The sequence below is a fragment of the Anomaloglossus baeobatrachus genome, chromosome 10, assembly GCF_048569485.1.
Source record: "Anomaloglossus baeobatrachus isolate aAnoBae1 chromosome 10, aAnoBae1.hap1, whole genome shotgun sequence".
NCBI lineage: Eukaryota > Metazoa > Chordata > Amphibia > Anura > Aromobatidae > Anomaloglossus > Anomaloglossus baeobatrachus.
In genome coordinates, this window is record NC_134362.1 from 59,610,410 (window position 1) to 59,635,451 (window position 25,042).

The following is a 25,042-nucleotide window of genomic DNA, read 5'->3' on the forward strand; positions in this document are numbered from 1 at the left end:
CCACAGCGTCTCTGGATACATAAAATTAAGAAAATGTTAATATAATCCTTGATATAAAATCCACATAATCAGCAACCTGTATATAACAGGTCATCTGCTGCCAGTGTGACTGTGAACGCGTGGGAGGCTCTATGGTGCCGCAGTGTTAGTCACTCTTACCACTGTGACCTTTATTAGCTGTGGAGTGGAATGTTTTCTTTGTTTTTATACAATTTCTTAAAGGTACAGCTCTAGGTGGCAGGTGGATTAGTGATTTGTGTGTATATAGTATGTCATTAAAGTGAGTACACCCCTCACATTTTTATAAATATTTTTTATATCTTTTCATGGGATAACACTGTAAATCTGACCCTGTGATAAAATGTACAGTGTCAGTGTGCAGCTTGTATAACAGTGTATATTTAGTGTCCGCTAAATAACTCAACACACAGCCACTAATGTCTAAACCACTGGCGACAAACGTGAGTACACCCTTAGGCCATGTGCGCACATTGCGTTCAATTCCGCAGCGTGTAAGTCACTGCCTGTGCGTCTCAGAACGCAGCCGAAAAAGCTGCAGAACGCAACGTGCGCACATAGCCTTAAGTGAAAATGGCCAAAGTGCGCCAAAATTGCGCATGTGATTCATTAGTGTTATAAGGTCAGGTGTGAATGAGGAGCAGATGTGTTACATTTGGTGTTATCTCTCACACACTCTCTCATACTGGTCACTGGAAGCTCAACATGGCTCCTCATGGCAAAGAATTACCTGAGGATTTGAGAAAAAGAACTGTTTCTCTACATAAAGATGGCCGAGGCTATAAGAAGATTGTCAACACTCTGACACTGAGCTGAAACTATGCCAGCACATGGCTAATTTGCTTGCAAATTAGCTATATGGTATTGCGGCACTGGAGGGGGGCCCGGCCTGGGGGTTAATAAAGCTAAGTACCCCTTTGGGGCCTGGGTCCCCCTCTTCACCAGAACCCATTAGTAAGGGTATTGACAGCCCTGCCAGCAGGAGCCAGTGCCTGGGCCCACCGGAAGATCCTCCAGTTCTCCAGTGGGCCAGTCCGACCCTGTGCCTGTATATAAGCTATATATGGGGATGTGCCTACACAAACTATATATATATATATATATATGCGTGTGTGTGATTGTATATAAACTAACTATATATACCTAGTTACTTAGCTTAGTCATGGTCTATTTTTATATATATATATATATATATATATATATACTGCTCAAAAAAATTAAAGGGAACACCAAAATACAACATTTTTGTTTAAGTGTTCCCTTTATTGTTTTGAGCAGTATATATATATATATATATATATATATATATATATTTTATATTTTTATATATATATATATATATATAAACAGTGACTAAGCTAAGTAACTAGGTATATATAGTTAGTTTATATATAATCACACACACGCATATATATAATAATAATAATAAAGTTTATACAGCGCCAACATATTCTGCAGCACTTTACAATCCGGTGGGGGGTTGTATAGACAAAAACAAAACAAAATAGTACATAATTCAACAGCTACAGTAGGAGTGAGGGCCCTGCTCGAAAGCTTACAAGCTTTTGAATATATATATATATATATATATATACATATATACATATATATATACATATATATATACACATATATATATATATATATATATATATATATATATATACTCACACACTACACACACACACTTAAAGTCAGTTACTTTAGTGATCAAAGTGAAAAAATATACAGTCCAGCTCTCCACAATTGTTAGGGCACTTGCAGTTAGCGCATGGGTAACGCTATCAACGCGTTTCGGGTGTGTTTTCACCGTTAGATCATGGCTAGGGATGCCATTATTCACACCTGATATGTGTTGATAGCGGTATCCATGCGCTGCTTGTCTTCACAGTGTCCGGTATGTGAGCCGTGTGTGGAGCCGGCGGACTTCATTGCTCACAATTCAGTACTCCCATTCGCACATACAGCAGTATCTATAGGGAGGTGGTGTCATTACTCTTCCCTGGGCATGAGGGGGTTAAGCACACCTCTGCTCCGTGGAATGACATCACCCTACAGATGACACCTGGCCCCGCCCACACCTGTACTCACCGGCGAGGAGTGACAGATGAGCGCTCCGATAGGTGTCCTCACCTGTGGGCGTGGTGAGGAGGCCGGGGCTGGCCAATCAGGGGCGTGTGAGGTGCTGCAGGTTGCTTCCTGGCTCTCAGTGCCGGACAGTGCAGGGTGGGGGCCGGAGCAGCTGATCGGAGCGCCGTGGAGTGCGCGCTGTGCCGGGAGCAGGTGAGTGGCTGCAGCGGGCGCTTCCTGCAGGTCTCGGCTCATACTTGGGACTTGTTTGTTGTTACTTGTGCTGAGTCTTGGGCTTTTCTGTAGTGTCCAGTGTCGGATCCGCCTCCTGCAGGCTCCCTGTACCCTCACCCTCTGTAGTGAAGGCTGCACAGGTTGCTGGCGATCAGGTCGGGGCACAGGTTGCTGGCGATCAGGTCGGGGCACAGGTTGCTGGCGATCAGGTCGGGGCACAGGTTGCTGGCGATCAGGTCGGGGCACAGGTTGCTGGCGATCAGGTCGGGGCACAGCTTGCTGGCGATCAGGTCGGGGCACAGCTTGCTGGCGATCAGGTCGGGGCACAGGTTGCTGGCGATCAGGTCGGGGCACAGGTTGCTGGCGATCAGGTCGGGGCACAGGTTGCTGGCGATCAGGTCGGGGCACAGGTTGCTGGCGATCAGGTCAGGGCACAGGTTGCTGGCGATCAGGTCGGGGCACAGGTTGCTGGCGATCAGGTCGGGGCACAGGTTGCTGGCGATCAGGTCAGGGCACAGGTTGCTGGCGATCAGGTCAGGGCACAGGTTGCTGGCGATCAGGTCGGGGCACAGGTTGCTGGCGATCAGGTCAGGGCACAGGTTGCTGGCGATCAGGTCGGGGCACAGGTTGCTGGCGATCAGGTCGGGGCACAGGTTGCTGGCGATCAGGTCAGGGCACAGGTTGCTGGCGATCAGGTCGGGGCACAGGTTGCTGGCGATCAGGTCGGGGCACAGCTTGCTGGCGATCAGGTCGGGGCACAGGTTGCTGGCGATCAGGTCGGGGCACAGGTTGCTGGCGATCAGGTCGGGGCACAGGTTGCTGGCGATCAGGTCGGGGCACAGGTTGCTGGCGATCAGGTCGGGGCACAGGTTGCTGGCGATCAGGTCGGGGCACAGGTTGCTGGCGATCAGGTCGGGGCACAGGTGGCTGGCGATCAGGTCGGGGCACAGGTTGCTGGCGATCAGGTCGGGGCACAGGTTGCTGGCGATCAGGTCGGGGCACAGGTTGCTGGCGATCAGGTCGGGGCACAGGTGGCTGGCGATCAGGTCGGGGCACAGGTTGTTCAGTCCAATCCATGAACTAATGACACCATGTTCTGTGACATCTGATGTTTTCCTTTTTGGCAGTGTAATGGGGTGTGGTTATATAAACATAATCTAAACAATGCATTGTTAGTTATTGTTAGGATTTGTGCACCCCTGACCTGGTGCACAGGAGGCGGTGTTATAGGATGACCCACGTTGGCTCAGTGTCCTGATATGTTGGGGCGATGCTGCGTATTGTGTGAGTGACAGGTGTCAGCCCCTGTGTGTGATGGAGGATACATGATCTGCGCCAGGAAGCCACAAGCCACTGTCTGTCCACCATTACTCTCACTGTGAGACCAGCACTGCGGAGCGCTCTCCATGGCAGCCTGCTAGTAAAATGGCAGGCGAATTCCCCATTGGGTAGAATAGAGGAGTGCAATAGGGAGTAAAATCCCCACAGATCTTCCCTGGGGTCTGGAAACTAAAGCATCAGAGGTAATATAATGTGTGGATATGGATCCAGTCACACAGGCACTACAAGGGTCAGCTGGAGAGCTGCTGCAGCCGGGAACCTCCAGACACAGGCACTACAAGGGTCAGCTGGAGATCTGCTGCTGCAGGGAACCTCCAGACACAGGCACTACAAGGGTCAGCTGGAGATCTGCTGCAGCCGGGAACCTCCAGACACAGGCACTACAAGGGTCAGCTGGAGATCTGCTGCAGCCGGGAACCTCCAGACACAGGCACTACAAGGGTCAGCTGGAGATCTGCTGCTGCAGGGAACCTCCAGACACAGGCACTACAAGGGTCAGCTGGAGATCTGCTGCAGCCGGGAACCTCCAGACACAGGCACTACAAGGGTCAGCTGGAGATCTGCTGCTGCAGGGAACCTCCAGACACAGGCACTACAAGGGTCAGCTGGAGATCTGCTGCTGCAGGGAACCTCCAGACACAGGCACTACAAGGGTCAGCTGGAGATCTGCTGCTGCAGGGAACCTCCAGACACAGGCACTACAAGGGTCAGCTGGAGATCTGCTGCTGCAGGGAACCTCCAGACACAGGCACTACAAGGGTCAGCTGGAGATCTGCTGCTGCAGGGAACCTCCAGACACAGGCACTACAAGGGTCAGCTGGAGATCTGCTGCTGCAGGGAACCTCCAGACACAGGCACTACAAGGGTCAGCTGGAGATCTGCTGCTGCAGGGAACCTCCAGACACAGGCACTACAAGGGTCAGCTGGAGATCTGCTGCAGCCGGGAACCTCCAGACACAGGCACTACAAGGGTCAGCTGGAGATCTGCTGCTGCAGGGAACCTCCAGACACAGGCTCTACAAGGGTCAGCTGGAGATCTGCTGCTGCAGGGAACCTCCAGACACAGGCACTACAAGGGTCAGCTGGAGATCTGCTGCTGCAGGGAACCTCCAGACACAGGCACTACAAGGGTCAGCTGGAGATCTGCTGCTGCAGGGAACCTCCAGACACAGGCACTACAAGGGTCAGCTGGAGATCTGCTGCTGCAGGGAACCTCCAGACACAGGCACTACAAGGGTCAGCTGGAGATCTGCTGCTGCAGGGAACCTCCAGACACAGGCACTACAAGGGTCAGCTGGAGATCTGCTGCTGCAGGGAACCTCCAGACACAGGCACTACAAGGGTCAGCTGGAGATCTGCTGCTGCAGGGAACCTCCAGACACAGGCACTACAAGGGTCAGCTGGAGATCTGCTGCTGCAGGGAACCTCCAGACACAGGCACTACAAGGGTCAGCTGGAGATCTGCTGCTGCAGGGAACCTCCAGACACAGGCACTACAAGGGTCAGCTGGAGATCTGCTGCTGCAGGGAACCTCCAGACACAGGCTCTACAAGGGTCAGCTGGAGATCTGCTGCTGCAGGGAACCTCCAGACACAGGCTCTACAAGGGTCAGCTGGAGATCTGCTGCTGCAGGGAACCTCCAGACACAGGCACTACAAGGGTCAGCTGGAGATCTGCTGCTGCAGGGAACCTCCAGACACAGGCACTACAAGGGTCAGCTGGAGATCTGCTGCTGCAGGGAACCTCCAGACACAGGCACTACAAGGGTCAGCTGGAGATCTGCTGCTGCCGGGAACCTCCAGACACAGGCACTACAAGGGTCAGCTGGAGATCTGCTGCTGCCGGGAACCTCCAGACACAGGCACTACAAGGGTCAGCTGGAGATCTGCTGCTGCCGGGAACCTCCAGACACAGGCACTACAAGGGTCAGCATGAGAGCTGCTGCAGGGAACCTTCAGTCACAGACACTACAAGGGTCAGCAGGAACCCTCTAGACACAGGCACTAAAAGGGTCAACAGGAGAGCTGCAGGGAACCTCCAAACACCAGCACTAGAAGGGTTAGCGGGAGAGTAGCTGCAGGGAACCTCCAGACACAGGCACTACAAGGGTCAGCAGGAGAGCTACTGCAGCAAACCTATAATCCCTGCAGCTGACCTCAAGATCCACAGTTCTCATTGGTTTAGCCGGTTTAGAAGACCAGCTGCTGCAGAACTCCCTGGCATGGTAGGTACAGGTTGCCTAAGCCAGCATTATATAACTAATGTTTATATTCATGGTTTGACCGTAATGTTGTGAATCCGATGTGTTGTGCCGGCCGGATGCGAAGACTGGTCACAAATTTTCTAGGTTTCTTATTTATGTAGTTGGATCTTCTGAATAAAGTATATTTTAGTGAACATAAGGTCGTGTTCAGGCGACTGTGATAATTTTTGGGCCGGTCACTGCAGCAGCACCATGTACTTTCCGCATGGTTGATACGTGAACTATGTGCAGTTTGGGACAATCGAAAATGACCTGAGGTCCAGGTGGGAAATGGCTGTGAGGTGGTCCATTCACTATTTGGTCCTCATCTGAATCGGCCCTTGTTATTCACAGCCACTTGAGTTTTCCTTACAAGTTTAAAATTCTACTTTTTGTGAGACTACCTGGAAGTATCTGCTTTTGGTGGATTGATTCTTGTGTGATGAGCTTAGACTACCTGACTCTTCCCTCCGCCAGCTCTGCCTGGTTGTGGGATCGTTCTTTGACTATGTTCTGGATCACTACCTGCTTAGATCAGCTTATGACCGGATGGAACAGTAACATGTCTCCTAGGTGTGAGTTTGATGTGGTTTGCATGGTAGTTATACTAGTATCCTTCCAGTCTGTTGGACCATATGCCTGGTTCTTACCATGCAGATACACACAAGGGGCAGTTTTACTAATACTGTCCTAGATATAGTGTGAACTTGGGCTAAAAAACCTGAAAATGTCCCAGATTCATCACAGTGGCCCATGGTGGGTGATACATCTAGCTCCTCTTTACACACTTTTGTCTTACTTTACTACTTCTTGGTTGGCTTAATTTGCTCCACTTAATGCAGGATACTATTTTGTGCACATTGTGTTTACACTATGCCCCCTCTGAGTGGGGGTCCGTGTTCCAGACCTTCGATGGTTGTTGGCCAATTGATGCTTCGGTGGATCATTTGGCCGACGCTCGTCTCGGCCGACGCTCGTCTTGGCCGACGCTCGTCTCGGCCGACGCTCGTCTCGGCCGACGCTCGTCTCGGCTGAATTTCCTATAAACAGGAACGATCGTTGGCCGACATTTTTCTAATATGTATAGGTGCCTTAAATCTAGATGCAACACTTAGCACCAAATGCTCCAAAATTTAGGTCACCTGCCAAACTCATGTTCTAGAAGAGCTCATGCAAACAGTATTGCAATTCTGTTTTGTGGTGCACCTTAAACACCCTCCCATAGATGTACATGAGCCGTCCATTGTACTTCTATATGCATCTCACTCGGGCACGTACTGGCCCATAGGGGAGCAGGAGAATCCTCTGGTGGGCCACTTTGCAGTAGTATGTCACCTATCCTCCTCCCCTCCCACCCAGATATGATCAGTAGTTGGCACAATACACTTTTTTCACTAGGTAGAGCGATTGGAAGCATCTCATCATCATTTGTTCTACAAACTACCCAACATATTATATAGAAGCATAGGTAAATTTGTGAATGTAATAAGTGTATGAGGCTCATCAGTGGCTCCAAAGTTATTTGTGTCGGACTACACTTTGATGCTATACCCTATAAGTGCTTGTGTGATCACTGGGTCCCGGGACAGTCGCAAGAGTTACTAAACCTACAAATATCTGTCATTGATGATTGAAAACCAGAGACCTTGGAAGAAATCTGCAAGAAATGCATGGAGTAGAGTATGCAACCCCTATATAGATGATATCCTGCTCGGACTAATCCCTCTTATACACCAGTGCTATTAACACTAACATATCACTAGTGTATAAGTACTCTGCGGATTGTGAGCTGCTGGGATTTGTAGTGTCACATCTTGCTGACGGCTTGTGTATTATCTTGTAAGGTGCAGATAATACAGTTTAGCTTCTCATTTGTGTCTATGCAGCATAATGCGTTACTCCTCCGCTCAGATCCAGGTATCTCATGCCAATTGAAACATCGATCCCTTTATTTTCAGACATGGTGTTTCCAATGTCATTTTTTGCATGTAGATTTTGGATGCATTCTCATTCTTGCTGCTGGTTGGATTTTAGCAGCAGGTGGCGGCCGGTGGTTGACATCTCGAACATTATCCATCAGTTGTATTGTGCTTGTAGTGAAATTCAATAGGCAAACAATGGGGCAATGAGCATGGTATGGATATCTGTAGTGAGCAGCCGGTGCTCTTCGCCCCTCTACCTGATACAGCTGTCACACAGCCTAATTAGGGACATGATGGGTGGGATCAGTGATATGACCATGATGGCGACCATTCTGATGAGGACTCACGTACGTGTTCTGTGTTTTTCATGGATAGAACAAGTATTCATTATAGAATATGCAACTGGTGACATACCCACGTATAGTTAATGTTTGTATTTTTTTTGCGGACTGAGTGGTGAGGAAAAAAGGAAATTAATGGAGCGGATACACAGATCCATGACACAAAACAAATATACAAACAAAAAACAAACACACAAACAACAAAAAAATACACAAGCGCACAGGATATGCAAATTTTACAATTCTGTGGGTGTGAATGTAGCCCTAAAATGTTAGCACTCTAATGACATAGCGTACTATCCATTTATTTATTATGGACACATTGGCGAGTTTTACCTGCAACACACAAAAATAGGACATGTCTCCACTTTCTCATCAGTTTTTGGAGACCAAACTCAACCATTCAAGTTGATGGGAATTCTTCATGAAAGGATAAAAAAGGAGAAACAGATGTGTTCTGCTATTGGTTTGCCATCCCTTTTTCATCTGTGTTTTTTTTTTTTTTTTTTTTAAAGGGGACCTGTCACCAGATTTGGGGCCTATAAGCTGCGGCAACCACCGGTGAGCTCTTATGTACAGCATTCTAACATACTGTAAAGAAGAGCCCAGGCCGCTGTGTAGAACGTAAAAATCACTTTATAATACTCACCTAAACGGTCACTGCGGTGGAGTTGGGTCAGATGGGTGTCTCCGTTATCCGGCGCCTCCTCTTTCGGCCATCTTCGTCCTCCTTCTGAAGGCTGTGTACATGACGCGTCCTACGTCATACACACTCACCGGTCCCGTGCAGACGCACTACAATACTTTGATCTGCCCTGCTCAGGACAGATCAAAGTGCGCCGGCGAGTGTGGATGATGTAGGATGCGTCATCCACCCCAGCTTCAGAAGAAGAACGACAAAGATGGCCGAAAGAGGAGGCGCTGGCACCAGACAACGGAGACACCCATATGGCCCAACTCCACTGCAGCGCGACCATTAGCTAAGTATTATAAAGGGATATTTATGTTCTACACAGTGGCCTGGGCTCTTATATACGGCATGTTAGAATGCTGTATATAAGAGCCCGGTGGTGGTGGCCGCAGCTTATAGGCACAAAGTCTGGTGTCAGGTTCCCTTTAACTGCGGTTATTAAATTTCAGTATAAAATAAAAAGTTTAAACAATTTTCCTCTTTCAGTTTTTAAAAATGAATGGGTATAATAAAAAAAAGTTTTTGTCATGGGCGTGGAGATAGGAATGGATGTAAGAATGTAGCCTAATTGGCCAGAGTAGCCTAATATATAAATAAATAACATATAGAAATAAAATAAATTTTATTATTATTAAATATATACATGTATAAATTAAAAAAATAATACAAAAATTATATATTAATATATACATATATAAAAATACATATAGAAATAAAATTGTGTGTGTATATATGTGTGTGTATATATATATATATATATATATATATATATATATATATATACATACACACATATATAAATATATATATATATATAATGTGTGTGTATATATATATATATGTGTGTGTGTGTGTATGTATGTATATATAATATATTTATTTATTTTTTTTAATTTATACATGTATATATTTATATAATTTTATATATATGTATATATTTTTATATATGTATATATTATATTTTTTTATTTTTTACATGTATATATTTATGTATATCTTTTTATATATGTACGTATTTTTGTGTGTGTGTGTGTGTATATATATATATATATATATATATATATATATATATATATATATATATATATATATATATATATATATATATATATATATAATATATATGTGTAAGAAAAATGGATGTCACACTGTTGGTAGAATTGGGAAAAAAAAATCCAGATCAAAAAGAAGGATAAAAAATGAATTAATATTGTTCAAAATGTATCCATTTTTCTCATGTGGGAAAATAGAATGGGGCTGCCCTCCAACTCTGACAAACCTCCGGATCATACACAATGATGACAGCTGTTCTCTATATAACATATAGCATTAAAAGTCCATAAAAACCCATACAGTCATAATACAGTAATGTGTTTTACGGGATGCATTCTTACCTGCTTACTAGACTCACCTGTGCATGTTCCAGCCTGGTTACCTGCCATAGAAGCATGTGATCACGTGAGTAATTTGCCAGCTGCTCCGGTCACAACACCTCGGCTCGTGCCTGGTGACTGATACCTGAGCAATAATACAAGGGGGGGAAGTGCGAAATAGCAATTGGGAACTTTTTAGGAAGCAGAGTGCAAGTGTTCACAAAGTGCAGTTGTCATCGTTTTTGAGTCTGATCCGGTATTTGTAAACAAAGAATACAAACAAACTGGATCCGTTACAATTGAAAACGATCTATTATGATCCTTTTCCCATTGATTCCAATGTAAGAAAATGAGTACAAAGTAATTTCTATCTTTTTTGGGTGGGAGGGGCAGACAAAGGTTTTGCAAAATTACTTTTTCTGATCCAGGAGGATGGAAAGGAGGCAAGCGGAAGGCCGAATTTGACACTTCCATTCCCATTCATATGAATGTATCCTGGACCAGAATGTTTTTTGTTTTTACGATCCAAGAATGGACTCAAAAATGGAAATAACTACTGTATGTGTGAACCGAACCTTAGCACATAGAATCTTTTGTCATGCCGTAGAATACATATAAGCTATAGTGTTTGTCTGGGTTTCCTGGGTTCTCCAAAGACAAAGAGATAGGGAATTTAGATTGTGATCCCCCAATGGGGACAGTGATGATGATCTCGGTGAGACTGAGTTCACATGTCCAGTAATCATCCGGTGGAACAGATCCAGCAGCAATCCGTTGGCAAAAAAGTTCTGCGCACACAACGCTCTTGTCTGTTTTTAAAAAATTGATTTTCGTAGGATACGTTTTTTTTTAACATGGGAGTCTATGGAAAATAGATCCATTAACTGATCGCTATTAATCCTCCATTGGAAACTGATCCAGTAAGAATAAAATGGATCCTTTACAAACGCAAGAACAACGGATGAATAAATAGCTGTTAGGGATGATCGAATACCTCAAATATTTGGCTTTGTGAAAATTTGCCGAATAGGTCGCCGCTATGCGAATATTCGATGCGCAATGTAAGTCTATGGGAAACCCGAAAAACAACTATTTGGAACTATTCGGGCTTTCCATAGACTAAAGCGGGCTTTACACACTGACATCGCCTAGCGAAAGCACCTACCCCCATCGGTTGTGTGTCACGGGCAAATCGCTGCCCATGGTGCACAACATCGCTAACACCCGTCACACATACTTACCTGCCTAGCGCCGTCGCTCTGGCTGGCGAGCCACCTCCTTTCTAAGGGGCTGGTTCGTTCGGCGTCACAGCGGCATCACTAAGCGACCGTCCAATAGAAGCGGAGGGGCGGAGATTAGCGGGCCGAACATCCCGCCCACCTCCTTCCTTCCTTATTGCCGGCGGCTGCATGTACGATGTTGTTCCTCGTTCCTGCGGTGTCACACATAGTGATGTGTGCTGCCACAGGAACGACGAACAACCTGCGTCCTGCAACAGCAACGATAATCGGGATTAGAACGTTGCGACAACGATTAGGTAAGTAATTTTGATCATTAACGGTCGTTCCTGCGTTTCACACGCAACGACGTCGCTAACGAGGCCGGATGTGCATCACGAATTCCGTGACTCCAACGACCTCTCGTTAGCGATGTTGCAGCATGTAAAGCCCGCTTTACATTGCGCATCGAATATTCGCATAGCGGCGACCTATTCGGCGGATATTCGCGAAGCCAAATATTTGAGGTATTCGATCATCCCTAATAGTTATCCATTAACGGATCGTTTTTCATAGACTCCAATGTTAAAAAACGGATCCTGAAAAAAAAAATCATTTTTTTTTTCAAAACTTACAAGAAGGTAGTGACTATACAACTATTTTCCCAATGGATCCATTCTAACGGATCATTACTGGACATGTGAAAACCTGCCTAAAGCGCTATGGCATATGATGGCGCTATATAAGCAATGCATAATATAGTGCAGGCACCAATAATTTTTATTTTTTTTTTGCTTTGGCTTATAATCAGTAGGTAATTACTATACGCTCTCGAATATTCAGGTATGCATATTTCCTGCTCTATTACCAACTCCTACCCATCTGAGTCACAGGCGTAGGGATGGCAGAGCTAGGCACAAGGAGGATTCCTAGCATTCCTCCCTGAGCGGAGCGCACACTCCCCCTCTTCAAAGCCAAAAAGTTGTTTTTTCCCCCAGATCTGTCCAATCACTGGTTGCACCCCCTGGTTTTGGATTTGGATACACATGCTGAATTTGCCGTTGGGCGTTTTGAATGTTGTTTGTGCAGGTTAATGTGAACTCGCGATCCCTCCTTATAGTGTATTAGGCTTTATTTATCTGTAGTCATGACACTGTAGGTGAATGGAGCAATCCTCTGTGCAGGTGTACCGTACCTGGTTCATTCTCCAGCCAGCCATGCACATTACATAGCCGCCAGGGAGACACTTGTTCAGCCGACGGCGGTCTTTCCTGACTCCCTGATTAAATATGCATACTGCCTGCGTAAGCAGAGCGTGCATCCATAACAAGGGAATAAGCTGCAATGAGACACGTCCAACAACTAAAGGCTATGGAGATACGGAAGAATGATTTTTACATATGTTAAGGCTGAGTTCACATGTCCAGTAATTATCCATTAGAACGGATCCATTGGCTAAAAAGTTCTGCAAACACAACTTTTTTGTTCATTTTGAAAAAAATTGTTTTTGCAGGATCCATTTTTTTTTTTTTTTTTTTTTAACCATTGGAGTCTATGGAAAACAGATCCGTTAACTGATTGCTATTTAGCCATCCGTTTTTTGCTTACAGGATACGTTTCAAATGGAAGATAAATAGGAATGCATTAACGGATCTGTTTCCCTTAAACTCCATTGTTACATGGATCCTGCAACAATCATTTTTTTCAAAACGGACAGAAAAGTTGTTTTTGCAGAACTTTTTTGCCAACGGATTACTGATGGATCCATTCTAATGGACTATTACTGAAAAAAAGGACTCTGCAGTAAAGGTAAACTGTCATTGGGGTCATACAACCCAAACTACAGGCGTCGTGAATTGGACACTGGATATGCAATTACAACCAACTGTCCAGAAATTTCAGGACCGTATAGTACAATACAGCACTTCTTTTAGCCCGGTAATCTAAGAAAACGACTGATGGCACATCCTACCTTTCTAATGTGAACAGGGGCAAACTGAACATGAAACGGTAAGAAAAAGGAGACAGTTGCAAAAGATATGTGGAACAATGAATATGGGAATATAGACATGCATTACTGCTGTGAAAAACATGTACAAATTGAGATACTTAGCACAAAAAAGACCCGTTTTATGTGAGCCAAAAGCCAACGACAAGGCGACACAAAAATGGCTTGTTTTATGTGAGCACAACAGCCAACAACAAGGTGACCTCCTTGTCATTGGCTGTTGGGCTCACATAAAACTGGCCATTTTTGTGTCGCCTTGTTGTTGGCTGTTGGGCTCACATAAAACTGGCCATTTTTGTGTTGCCTTGTCGTTGGCTGTTGGGCTTGATGCCAAGTATCTCAAATTTTGATGCGTTTTCCATAGCAATGATGCATGTCTATATTCCTATATTCATTCTTACACATATCTTAGCACTACAGAGTGCAGCTGTCTCCTTTTTGTTACTTCTTTTATTCCTGGCAGTAAATGAACTAAAGGCACCCTTGGTTTTTGTTTTTGGAGGTAAAGAAATATTTATGGAATATTTTGACTGTAATTGTCATCATCTTAGAAGCTACAATGACTGCAGCTCTCTTATATCAGACTTATGGATTACTTAGAACCGTAATGATTTGTTATGGTTTTCCAACGTGTCCATAAAAGAAAAATCTTGTCTGTCCGTCACTTTTTGGTAAGTTGTTCAGAACAAAATACAAAGTCAAGTTGGCAACCCTGCAAGGTATATTTACGCTGAATCATTTCATACTTTGGTCAAAGCTTTCCCTATTTTTCAGTCAAAAGTGGCTTATCCCAGCCCCCCTCTGGTTTATTGAAGGGTCTTTCCCGATGTGGTAGTCAAAGGGAGAATCCGACTGTGGCACACATTAGACTAGTCAGCGTAGACTCGGAGCCCCGGCTTTTCTATGTTCATTCTGGAACGTTGCAGTTTGTTTTCTTGAGTCTGACTCCTCGTTTTGGTTTACAAATACTGCTGTATAATAGTGGCCATAGGGAGAATATCCGTATACTGTGATGCTACAGGACATGACATGCTGGCTTTAAGTACCTTCACTAGCACCAGGTTATTTGCATTTTGACTTCTGGGGTGATTTATTGCAGAGGAGGAAGCATAATAAGTTAATTGCTGGACTTTTATTGCGGTTTATATAAAAGTAACCATATGCAAATTCACTAAATTGGGCTTTCCAAGGTGTCATGAATTTTTTTTTTTTGAAACATGCGTTAGTTTGAAACAGCACCACCTGAGAGGTTGTGCTGTCATGGGCTATTGAAAATCCCATTACCGGTGAGTAATTAGGATTTTTTTTCTTCAGACCAGATAGCATGAACTTGTATACTTGCCTGTCTCCAGCGCTGCTGTCACACTTTCTTCCTGGTCCGCAGTCAGTGCAGTGAATATTCATGAGCATAATGAGCAGGACCTGGAAGCAACAGCAGCGCTGGAGACAGGTAAGTATAAATTATTTTTTTTTTTTTTTGTCACCCCTGTGTTCCCTTCAGTACATGTCATACGGATCACATCAGTGTGCGGCTTGTGTGACGTCCGTGCTGCCAGCCAAAAACTGACATGTTGTCGTGTGGAGCTCACTGTTCATGTCAGAACACGCATGCGTGAGCAAACCCATTGATTTTAATGCCTCTCTATTTCTCCGTGTCTCCGATACATATGGAAATGAATACCAAATGTACCAGAAACACGAATGTATGAAAGATGCTTTAGGCTGGCCACAGTAAAAGGCCTCCCTAAAATGTGCAGCTTTACAGTATGAAAGGGCGGGGGGGGGGGGGGTCTTTAGAAAAACCAGGTCGTAGTAATTGTTTACCATTATTATATATCTACTATCAAACTTAGTGGTCATCAGGACAATTAGCTGTAGGGTGCAGGGCTACAAACTCGGACCAAGGAATGCTGCCTCCGTGACCCCAGCCGCTGGCCTGGACTGCATTGGAGGAAAGTGTTTACGCCATACCACAGTATATATTAGATAACCTTTGCAGATAACCCCTAAAAAGCAACAATCCCAAAGGGGTGAGATACAGAGTAAATATTTACATTTGACAAAATTGAGCTAAAAAATGATTACGGCTAATGTATCATACGTCATCATGGCTACTATGTATCTGCAAACCTCAGCTCCTGATGAGGGAATTCTAGAGCTTGTAGTTCTACCCCAGCCCATCAATGACGTATGGATTGCATTTTTTATATATATATAGATATAGATAGATATAGTACAGACCAAAACTTTGGACACACCTTCTCATTCAATGAGTTTTCTTTATTTTCATGACTCTGAAAATTGTAGATTCACATTGAAGGCATCAAAACTATGAATTAAAGCATGTGGAATGAAATACTTAAAAAAGTGTGAAACAACTGAAAATATGTCTTATATTCTAGGTTCTTCAAAGTAGCCACCTTTTGCTTTGATTACTGCTTTGCACACTCTTGGCATTCTCTTGATGAGCTTCAAGAGGTAGTCACCGGAAATGGTTTTCCAACAGTCTTGAAGGAGTTCCCAGAGATGCTTAGCACTTGTTGGCCCTTTTGCCTTCACTCTGCGGTCCAGCTCACCCCAAACCATCTCGATTGGGTTCAGGTCTGGTGACTGGAGACCAGCTCATCTGGCGTAGCACCCCATCACTCTCCTTCTTAGTTAAATAGCCCTTACACAGCCTGGAGGTGTGTTTGGGGTCATTGTCCTGCTGAAAAATGATCGTCCAACTAAACACAAACTGGATGGAATAGCACGCCGTTGCAAGATGCTGTTCTAGGCATGCTGGTTCTGTATGCCTTCAATTTTGAATAAATCCCCAACAGTGTCACCAGCAAAGCACCCCCACACAATCACACCTCCTCCTCCATGCTTCACGGTGGGAACCAGCCATGTAGAGTCCATCCGTTCACCTTTTCTACAAAGACACGGTGGTTGGATCCGAAGATCTCAAATTTGGACTCATCAGACCAAAGCACAGATTTTCACTGGTCTAATGTCCATTCCTTGTGTTCTTTAGCCCAAACAAGTCTCTTCTGCTTGTTGCCTGTCCTTAGCAGTGGATCCTAGCAGCTATTTTACCACGAAGACTGCTGCACAAAGTCTCCTCTTAACAGTTGTTCTAGAGATGAGGTGTGTCCAAACTTTTGGTCTGTACTGTGTATATGTGGCGCCCTGGACAAGCCAGGGGCCACAGGTAATTACACCACCACACCCTACACCCCGGTTAAGCACATCAAAGCCAGAACACAAAACCCTTGTTGCCTTCCTTCAGGGGCTGAAGTCCACACCAGGGGGTGGAGCCAGGCGGTTGGTCTCCACCCACCAAGGAGTTCACAGTCCTGGAGGAGGGAACAACAGTCAGATTAGGCTGCTTTGCAGGAAAATCGCAACCGTTTTTTTTTTTTTTGCTGCCGGTTGCGTTTTTTTCTGCATAGACTTTAATTAGTGCCGCATTGTGCCGCATGGCCTTGCGTTCCATCCGGTTTTTGCCGCATGCGGCAGATTTAGCCGATGCGGCGGCCGGATGGAACGTTGCCTAGCACGTTTTTTCGTGCGGCAAAAAAAACTGCATCGCGCCGCATTCGGCCGATGCGGCACAATTTTTCAATGCATGCCTATGGCGGCCAGATGCGGCGCGATGCGGCAAAAACCGCATCCGGCCGCCGCATGCGGTTTTTGCCACTGCGCATGCTCAGTAGCATGCCGCAAGCGGCAAAAACCGGACGGGCCGCAAGGGAAAAACTTATGCAAAGGATGCGGTGTTTTCACCGCATCCGTTGCATAGCTTGCACAGCCGGATTGAGTTGCAGAGCTCAAGCTGGATGTGTGAAAGCAGCCTTAGTTGTGGAGGAGTAAGTGTGAGGAGCAAAGTGGTAGTTGAGCGATCTGAAGTTGGTCCGGGTGTGTGGCCCGAACGGAGCAGCAAGGTTGGCAGACGGTGGTGACCGTCTGCAGGAGTGGCCTATCGGAGTTTACCTTAAGGACCGTGGATGGGCGGTGGCCCGGCGGTACCGGACCGGTACACAAGGAGAAGCCAGCACCATTGGCAGGGGCTTTTCGGACCCCGGCAAGGCTAGGAGTCGCCGTGAATTTGCCGAATCCGTTAGTGAAGAGAACCTCCTGGGTTTCCAAACAGTCAAGTCCCGACAGAAGGCAACCGTCCAACCCAGTGAGAGAGACACCGCCACCGCCAAGGCAACCGTTTCTCAGGGCCAGCGCCTGCGGGCAAAAGGGGCTTCTCCGGCCCACATCCAAGCCGGGGAGCGGGTTACCGGTGGGAACCCATTGGAACCGTTTACCGTACTTAGGTGCAGGGAAAGGCAGTCACCATCAACCTGCCGGGAGCAAACAACACCGCAGCCGTCTGTGGGACCCGTCTTTCCAGCCGTGTGTTTTACCGAGAACTGTGTCATCGTCTCAGGCTGTGTGAGTACCACCGTGCCGTGCGGCACAGCGCTGCCCCTGCGACCCTGCACCTCACCAGGCCCCGTACCTGGCCTGCCATCCATCATCCATCCCTATTCCATCACCGGGCCCCGGGACACCAAAACCCCCTACCCACGGAGGGGAGAACTAACAACTCAGCTGCTCCCTGTCACCGCTCCCGGGATCCCCGTCCAGAGCAGCGGTGGTGTCACCAAAATCACCACAACCGTGGGTGGCGTCACGGACAATATCAAATCCCCACAATCAATCCCCACCCTTTTCACTCACGGGTGAGGAGCGCCGCTCGAGTCCCCGGGATCCGGCCCACCGCTCGAGCCACCACCGAGCAGCAGCAGCCACAGCAGCAGCGGCCGGACCCGAGCAGTGGGAGAGCGCAGCGTCCCCTCCTTCGCCCGCGACATATCTATGGAAGAATATAAAATATTCCCGTTTATTTTGCAGCGATTGGTAGTATAGATGGAGCACTGTTCATGGTATCGGTGAGTTTCTTCGCTATATTTGATGTGAAGGGCTAATGTCCTCACTCCCAGATATTCTGTAATGAGTCCTCTTCTCCCGCCGTCACACCTGCAGATCAAAGTCACAAGTCCTTTCATGGTCCCGGTCCCCGGCCTCCCTCCCAGGCTTTCATCGTGATGTGCTCTGATGCACTGAATGAGGCTCTGCCTACAGGTGCATCGCACCCAGAGAGCTGGAAACACACCTCGCTTTTATATCCCTCTTCTTGTATTCTTTTTGTGCATTGAATATATGGTACAAATGTATATACACCACGGGAGGATCAACCCTTTGTTACACTTCAGAAAATAATGCCACAAAAGTTGCACTTTAGGAGTCAGGATTCTAAGAGTGACTGTTGTTTTTATTTATAAAACAAAAATCAATATTACACATGAAAATAAGCAACATTGTCATATATCTTATCAGACAAATCCGCTTCTTCCTCCTCCTATACTGATCCTTCACTCTCAATTTATGGGTAAAATCTGTATTCAGTGAAGACAGATTTTCCCATTACTGAGAGAGGAGATGACAGTTGGTGCTTTTAACATTCTATGCAAATTCTCATGGAACAGTTCTCCATAGAACTTTATAATAACCAACTGTCCTCTCCCATCTCAGGAAAGGCAAAAATCTGTATTTACTGAAGATAGATTTTACTTGTGAGTTGAGGATTTGGAGAATAAATTACCAGTCAGAAGGAGGGGAGACAAAGCAGATTTTGCTGATTAAGATACATTACAAAATTTCTTATTTTTTTTTTTTTTTTTTTTCTATACCGTATTGAGTTCCGAAAAAGTAAATAAAATGACGGTTACTCTTTAAGCAGGCCATGCTCATAGGATTGTTGGCCAAAATGGCCTATGATCATCTTGTAAAAGTGATACCTGAGCCATTGTTTGCTGGATTCAGACGTATTTAATGAAAAGGTGATCTGTTACATTCGATTTAGTAACCTTCAATGCTTCATTAAAGGGGTATTCCCATCTCTAAGATCCTATCCAAATATATAGTAGGTATAATAATAATAATAATAATTAATAATAAAAAATAATTAATAATAATATTATTCTCCAATTAGAAATGTAGTATAGTTCTCCTGATATAGCCATGTCTCTTGCCTCATGTGCAGGACCTTGGGCATCTATGGTTATGATCACAAGCAACTAACTGTCACTATATGCGTGGTCATAACCATGGATACCTAAGGTCCTGCAATGCCCTGCACATGATGTAAGACACATGGCTATATCTGGACAACTATACTACAGTTGTAAATTGAGGTCTAGTTCTCCTAATACAGCCATGTCTCTTACCTCATGTGCAGGGCATTGCAGAGCCTTGGGTATCCATGTTATGACCACAAGTAACAAAACGAACTGTGACTATATGTGTGGTCATAACCATGAATACCTAAGGTCCTGCACATGAGGTAAGAGACATAGTGAATCAGGAGAACTATGCTACATTTCTAATTAGAGGTTTCTGCTGCTAATATTATTACATCTACTACGTATTGGGATATGATCTTGGGAATAACCCTTTAAGGACGATTGTTCGCTATGTTGTGGAAGCACACACATTTTCTAATGTAGCGCACACCTGTCCATTTACTCTAGGATATTGATGGTCCAATTAGTTGTACCATGACTATCACCGCTTGGCAATGTTGCCTTGTTTTTGGTTGTTTTAGTAGCCTGTTTATACAGGCAGGCTGCTCTTCATATGCATACTGAACAATCTATAAGATATCATTCATCTGGTATAGGCATCCGTTTTTCTCGGCAGCACATAGTCCTGTGTAATAAGATGTGCTGCCGAGAATCATAACCTTTTGTGCACAACAGAAGATCATTTCAACCAATGACAGATCGTTTTTCTCGAGTGATCGGTAGCCGCGTTACTCTGCACAATTATAGAGAATTTAACGCTCTTAGGAACCCTTGTTCCTAATAATAGTGCACAGTAAAGGCCGCTTTACACGCTACGATTTATCTGACGATCTCGTTAGCGATGTGACCCGCCCAGATCGTTGTTACGATTTGCTGAGATCGCTCATAGGTCGTTTTGTAGTGGTCACACATAACGATCGCACAAGCGACGCAACATCGTTCAGCGATATATTGTTTGACCAAGGCGGTCGTGTGGATGTTGTTCGTCGTTTGCAGGGTGTCAAATGTACCAATATGTCTGCTGCGTTCCAAACGACGAACAATATTTTGAAAGTGAACGACGTGTCAACGATCAACGATTTTCAATCTATTTGCGATCATTCGGAGTCGCACGTAGGTGTCACACGCAACAACGTCGCTAACGATACCGGATGTGCGTCACAGAATCCGTGACCCCCGACGACATATCGTCAGATAAATCATAGCGTGTAACGCCGCCTTAAGGCTGCTTTCACACGTCCCGGCTTTTCGCCGGTTTGACGGATGCGGCTCATGCCAGTACAGTGTATACAGTACAATGGCAGCGCAACAAGTGCCGGTCACATGCTGTCATGCGACCAGAGAATGTGACCTGAAGGTTGCGGCACTGCCACTGTACTGTATCATACTGTACTGGCGTGCGCCACATCCGTCAAACCGGGGACAAGCCGGATGTGTGAAAGCGGCCTAAATGGACCTTTGGTGTTAGGGTGCTGCAGACCGTAAAACCCTTCCTATGTTACTTTGAGCACCTTATTTATATAGGAACCTCAAGAATGTTTTTTTTTTTGTTCTGAAACTAACAGCAGATTTCTAAACTAAAGAGTTGACTCTTTTGAGTGGAAGGTCCTCGATGTGGACACATGCTTACTTGATCCAGATTTCTCATTAAGAGTACGGACGCACTTTTAGCGCTGCAGATTTTCTGGCATCTGATAATCTAATCTGCATGGATTCTGCTGAAGACGTATCTACTTCTCATATCTCCCGGATCCGTGCTTTCCTTAACCAAGAATCAACAAAAACATTAGTGCATGCCCTCATCATCTCTTGCCTCAATTACTGCAACCTCCTGCTCTCTGGCCTCCCTTCCAACACTCTTGCACCCCTCCAATCTATCCTGAACTCTGCAGCCCGCTTAATCCACCTCTCCCCTCGCTATTCTCCAGCCTCGCCACTCTGCCAATCCCTTCACTGGCTTCCCATCGCCCAACGACTCCAGTTCAAAACATTAACCATGACATACAAAGCCATCCACAACCTGTCTCCTCACTACATCTGTGACCTAGTCTCCCGGTACCTACCTGCACGCAACCTCAGATCCTCACAAGATCTCCTACTCTACTCCTCTCATCTCCTCTTCCCACAATCGCGTACAAGATTTCTCCCGTGCCTCCCCCATACTCTGGAACGCTCTACCACAGCATATCAGACTCTCCCCTAACGTGGAAAGCTTCAAGAGGAACCTTAAGACCCACCTCTTCCAACAAGCCTACAACCTACAATAACCCTCAGTCCAGTAGACCACTGCGCAACCAGCTCTGTCCTCACCTATTGTACCATCACCCATTCCCTGTAGACTGTGAGCCCTCGCGGGCAGGGTCCTCTCTCCTCCTATACCAGTCTGTTATGTACTGTTAATGATTGTTGTACGTATACCCTCTTTCACTTGTAAAGCGCCATGGAATAAATGGCGCTATAATATTATTATTAATAATAATATTAATAATAATATTATTATCTTCTGCATCTGGAACATGTAGACTGACTGGAGAGCAACACATTGGCACTTATTCAGGGCCGGTGGTGACTCTATAGGCTCCGGTCTACCCAGTTACATTTGCTGCTGATGGTTAGAATTTGTGATTCGTCCCGGTCAACTAAACCAAATGTGGCGGACATCTTGCAAGCAATTTTACAAGCGGCCGTATGTCCTGCTTCGCTTCAGTGCTGCACATTTTGGGGGCTATAAATGGAAGGTCTCCTTTGGGTAAAGTGTTTGCATTGTACAATGGAGCTGTAGAGGAGTCGGTGATCGAGCGTCCAGCTGGAGGTCTGGTCTAGAGAGATAACATGACGTGTCCTTCACAAAAAAAGGCGAAGATTTATGGCAAACCATTAATGGCTGCGTCTTTTCTTGTACTCCACTGATGGAGGTAGAGGTCTGTGGTTAATAATTCATCCACAAAGAAAGAAGGAAGGTTTCCCATCGTATATTAGGGTCTCTCAACCTGCGGGACTGATAAGTGTCATGTCAGGGGCTTATTGGGAACAGGGCTTTTGTGGTAAGAGCTCGGTCACACCAGGCTCCTAGGAGAGCTCATTCCTGATTACTATCCAGTGTAATTGTGACTAAAGGTGGCCAAACCCGCTAACAGTCTAATATGTGGCTCTGTTCACATGGTGCAAAAACGCTCAAAGAATTAACATGCCGCAGTTTTCCATTTCAGTTGTGTGCATGAGACTTCTAAAATCTCATCTCTTTTGATAGAACCATAAAAAGCAGCTTTTAATTTGCATAAAAAACATAAAAAACTCATGAAAAAACAGCGTGTTTACATGTATGGAAGCCTCCTGACTATCCCCTTGATAGGTCACGTCGGGCAGTTTTTGACTTTTAGCTCGTGGTCATTTTGCTATTCGAGAGATGCCGCTGTCTGGCAACAAGTTTCGCCACTCTTTCTTTTGGAAACGCATCAACACTTGGCAGAGGATAACGTTCCTGTGCACGGGGGAATCAGCAGAGAGTTGTGGGGCGAACAACCATTCGGACATCCGCTATCTAATATGCATTGGACACTTAGAGGTTGTGGATTACTTTTACATTGATGGCGTATCCTTAGGATAAGTCATCAATATTTGATCGGGTGGTCCGACACCTGGCACCCCCACTGATCAACTTTCCTTTGTGCCGGCGGTGGCACCAGGCAGACGGAAATGCTCAGTTCTGGAGCTGCCCCATCTTCTGATAGTGGCCACGGCTGGGTACTGCACATCTGTCTCCCATTCAGATCAATAGGAGGGGGGTACCCGGCGGAAGCCGCTATATGAAGACAGAGCAGCTCTAGTACTGAGCATTTCCATCTGCCTGCTACCACCACCGGCACTGAGAAAAGCTGATCGGCGGAGGTGCAGGGTGTCTGACCGCAGCCAATTACACATTGATGACCTATCCTAAGGATAGGCCATCAATGTATAAGTGGACAATCTTTTTAAGTCTCCCAATGCATATCAGATAGCGGACATCCGAATGATTGTTCGTACCAAAACACACAGGAATGTTAACCTCTGCCGAGTGTTGATGCGTTTCCAAAAGAGAGTGGCGGAACTTGCTGCCAGATAGCGGCATCTCTCGAATATCCAAGTCTATTTAATGAGAACTATGCCTGTTAAAAAAAAAAAAAAAAAAAAAGAGAACCATTAACAATATATATTTGTAGTCTTCACTCCATGATCCGTAAAGTCTTCCACGTGATCATAGTGGGTGGTCTTGGCTGACGTAAAACAACAAACGAGTACAAAATGGCTCCCACGGTAGTAACTAAATGTTGTGTGCCTCATGGCCCATCGGCCAGATTGGTACTTTGTACTCATTGGATGGGAACCCTGAGAACCAGCATCCACACCTTTTCCTTTTGATTAGCTGGCCTAGCTCTACATCTCGTGTCATGCCGCCAAGGAAGACCTCACACCAGGCCAACTAATCAAGAGAGAAGGAGGTGGTTCACAGGGCTTCCATCTGATGGCCACCGATTACTGGCATTGCCGATGGACCAGGTGTTGGGTGTCAATTTGTACCAGCTCTAGTAGTAATAAAAGTGTGTGTGTGTATGTATATGTGTGTATATATGTGTGCGTGTGTGTGTATATGTATATATATATATATATATATATATATATATATATTATACATTTTATGTACACCTGTATGAATCCATTTTGGAACATACTGTACACAGTGGTACGTATTTACACGCGGCATCTCTGTAACAATGCATTTTGTTCTACGTCTTCCAATATTTGCTTTTCAGCACAGGCAGAAGGAATATTCTGCACTTTGTTCTCTAGATAAACCCTTCACAGTGGTCGGCTGCAGTTTTAACTCATTTATATACAGTTTACATATAATATGCATCCAGTGCTACAGGTATAACCAGCGCACACTATATCCAGTGGTGCACCGCATGGCATTACAAGACTCGTCATCCTCAAAGTAACTCTCCCTGTGTGTTCCGTTCCCATGGGAGAGCTGCTCTTTGCCAAGTGCATGTCCTTCATAATAATGCCTTGGTTTAATGGTTAATATGTGCTTTTCATGTTGGATGGGGGGGAGGAGCGGTGACCTTCCAAGTAGAACCTTCCTTATCAGTCTGGTATGTGCTCTGTAGGGATGAGGTCAGGGGGGGGGGTGGGGGGGGGGAGGGGGGGGGGGGGGGGAGGGGGGCCACAATGTGGGATAAAAATTTCCAGTAGCGCCTGGCTGACACTCCAACCACCTCTTCATCCCCCCAACATCAAAATATATTGTAATTTTGCATAAATTTCCCTTTAAACCCCCTTATTTCCAATTGAATCTGGATTTGGAGATGAATAGGAAATAGTAATCATCAGAAAATACGATAGAAGAGTAATCCAAAACACGTGGTATATTACAGATCTGATGACAAGTGAGATGAATGTCCATTTCAGAAATGTTTTTTTAATGGC

The 25,042-nt window shown here is 45.5% G+C and overlaps 1 protein-coding gene across 2 annotated transcripts in view; it reads left to right on the forward strand.

Moving 5' to 3' along the window:
* The window catches only part of RASSF7 (Ras association domain family member 7), a 107,153-nt gene that overhangs the window by 8,203 nt on the left and 73,908 nt on the right, over window positions 1-25,042 (forward strand). The window contains exon 1 of one of the 2 annotated variants that reach the window (XM_075326338.1): window positions 2,214-2,301. The exons of the other annotated variant lie outside the window; for it this stretch is intronic. The gene's annotated coding sequence lies outside the window, so the exon portion shown is untranslated. Of the gene's footprint in view, window positions 1-2,213; window positions 2,302-25,042 lie in introns of those variants that run through there. 2 annotated transcript variants of the gene reach the window in all.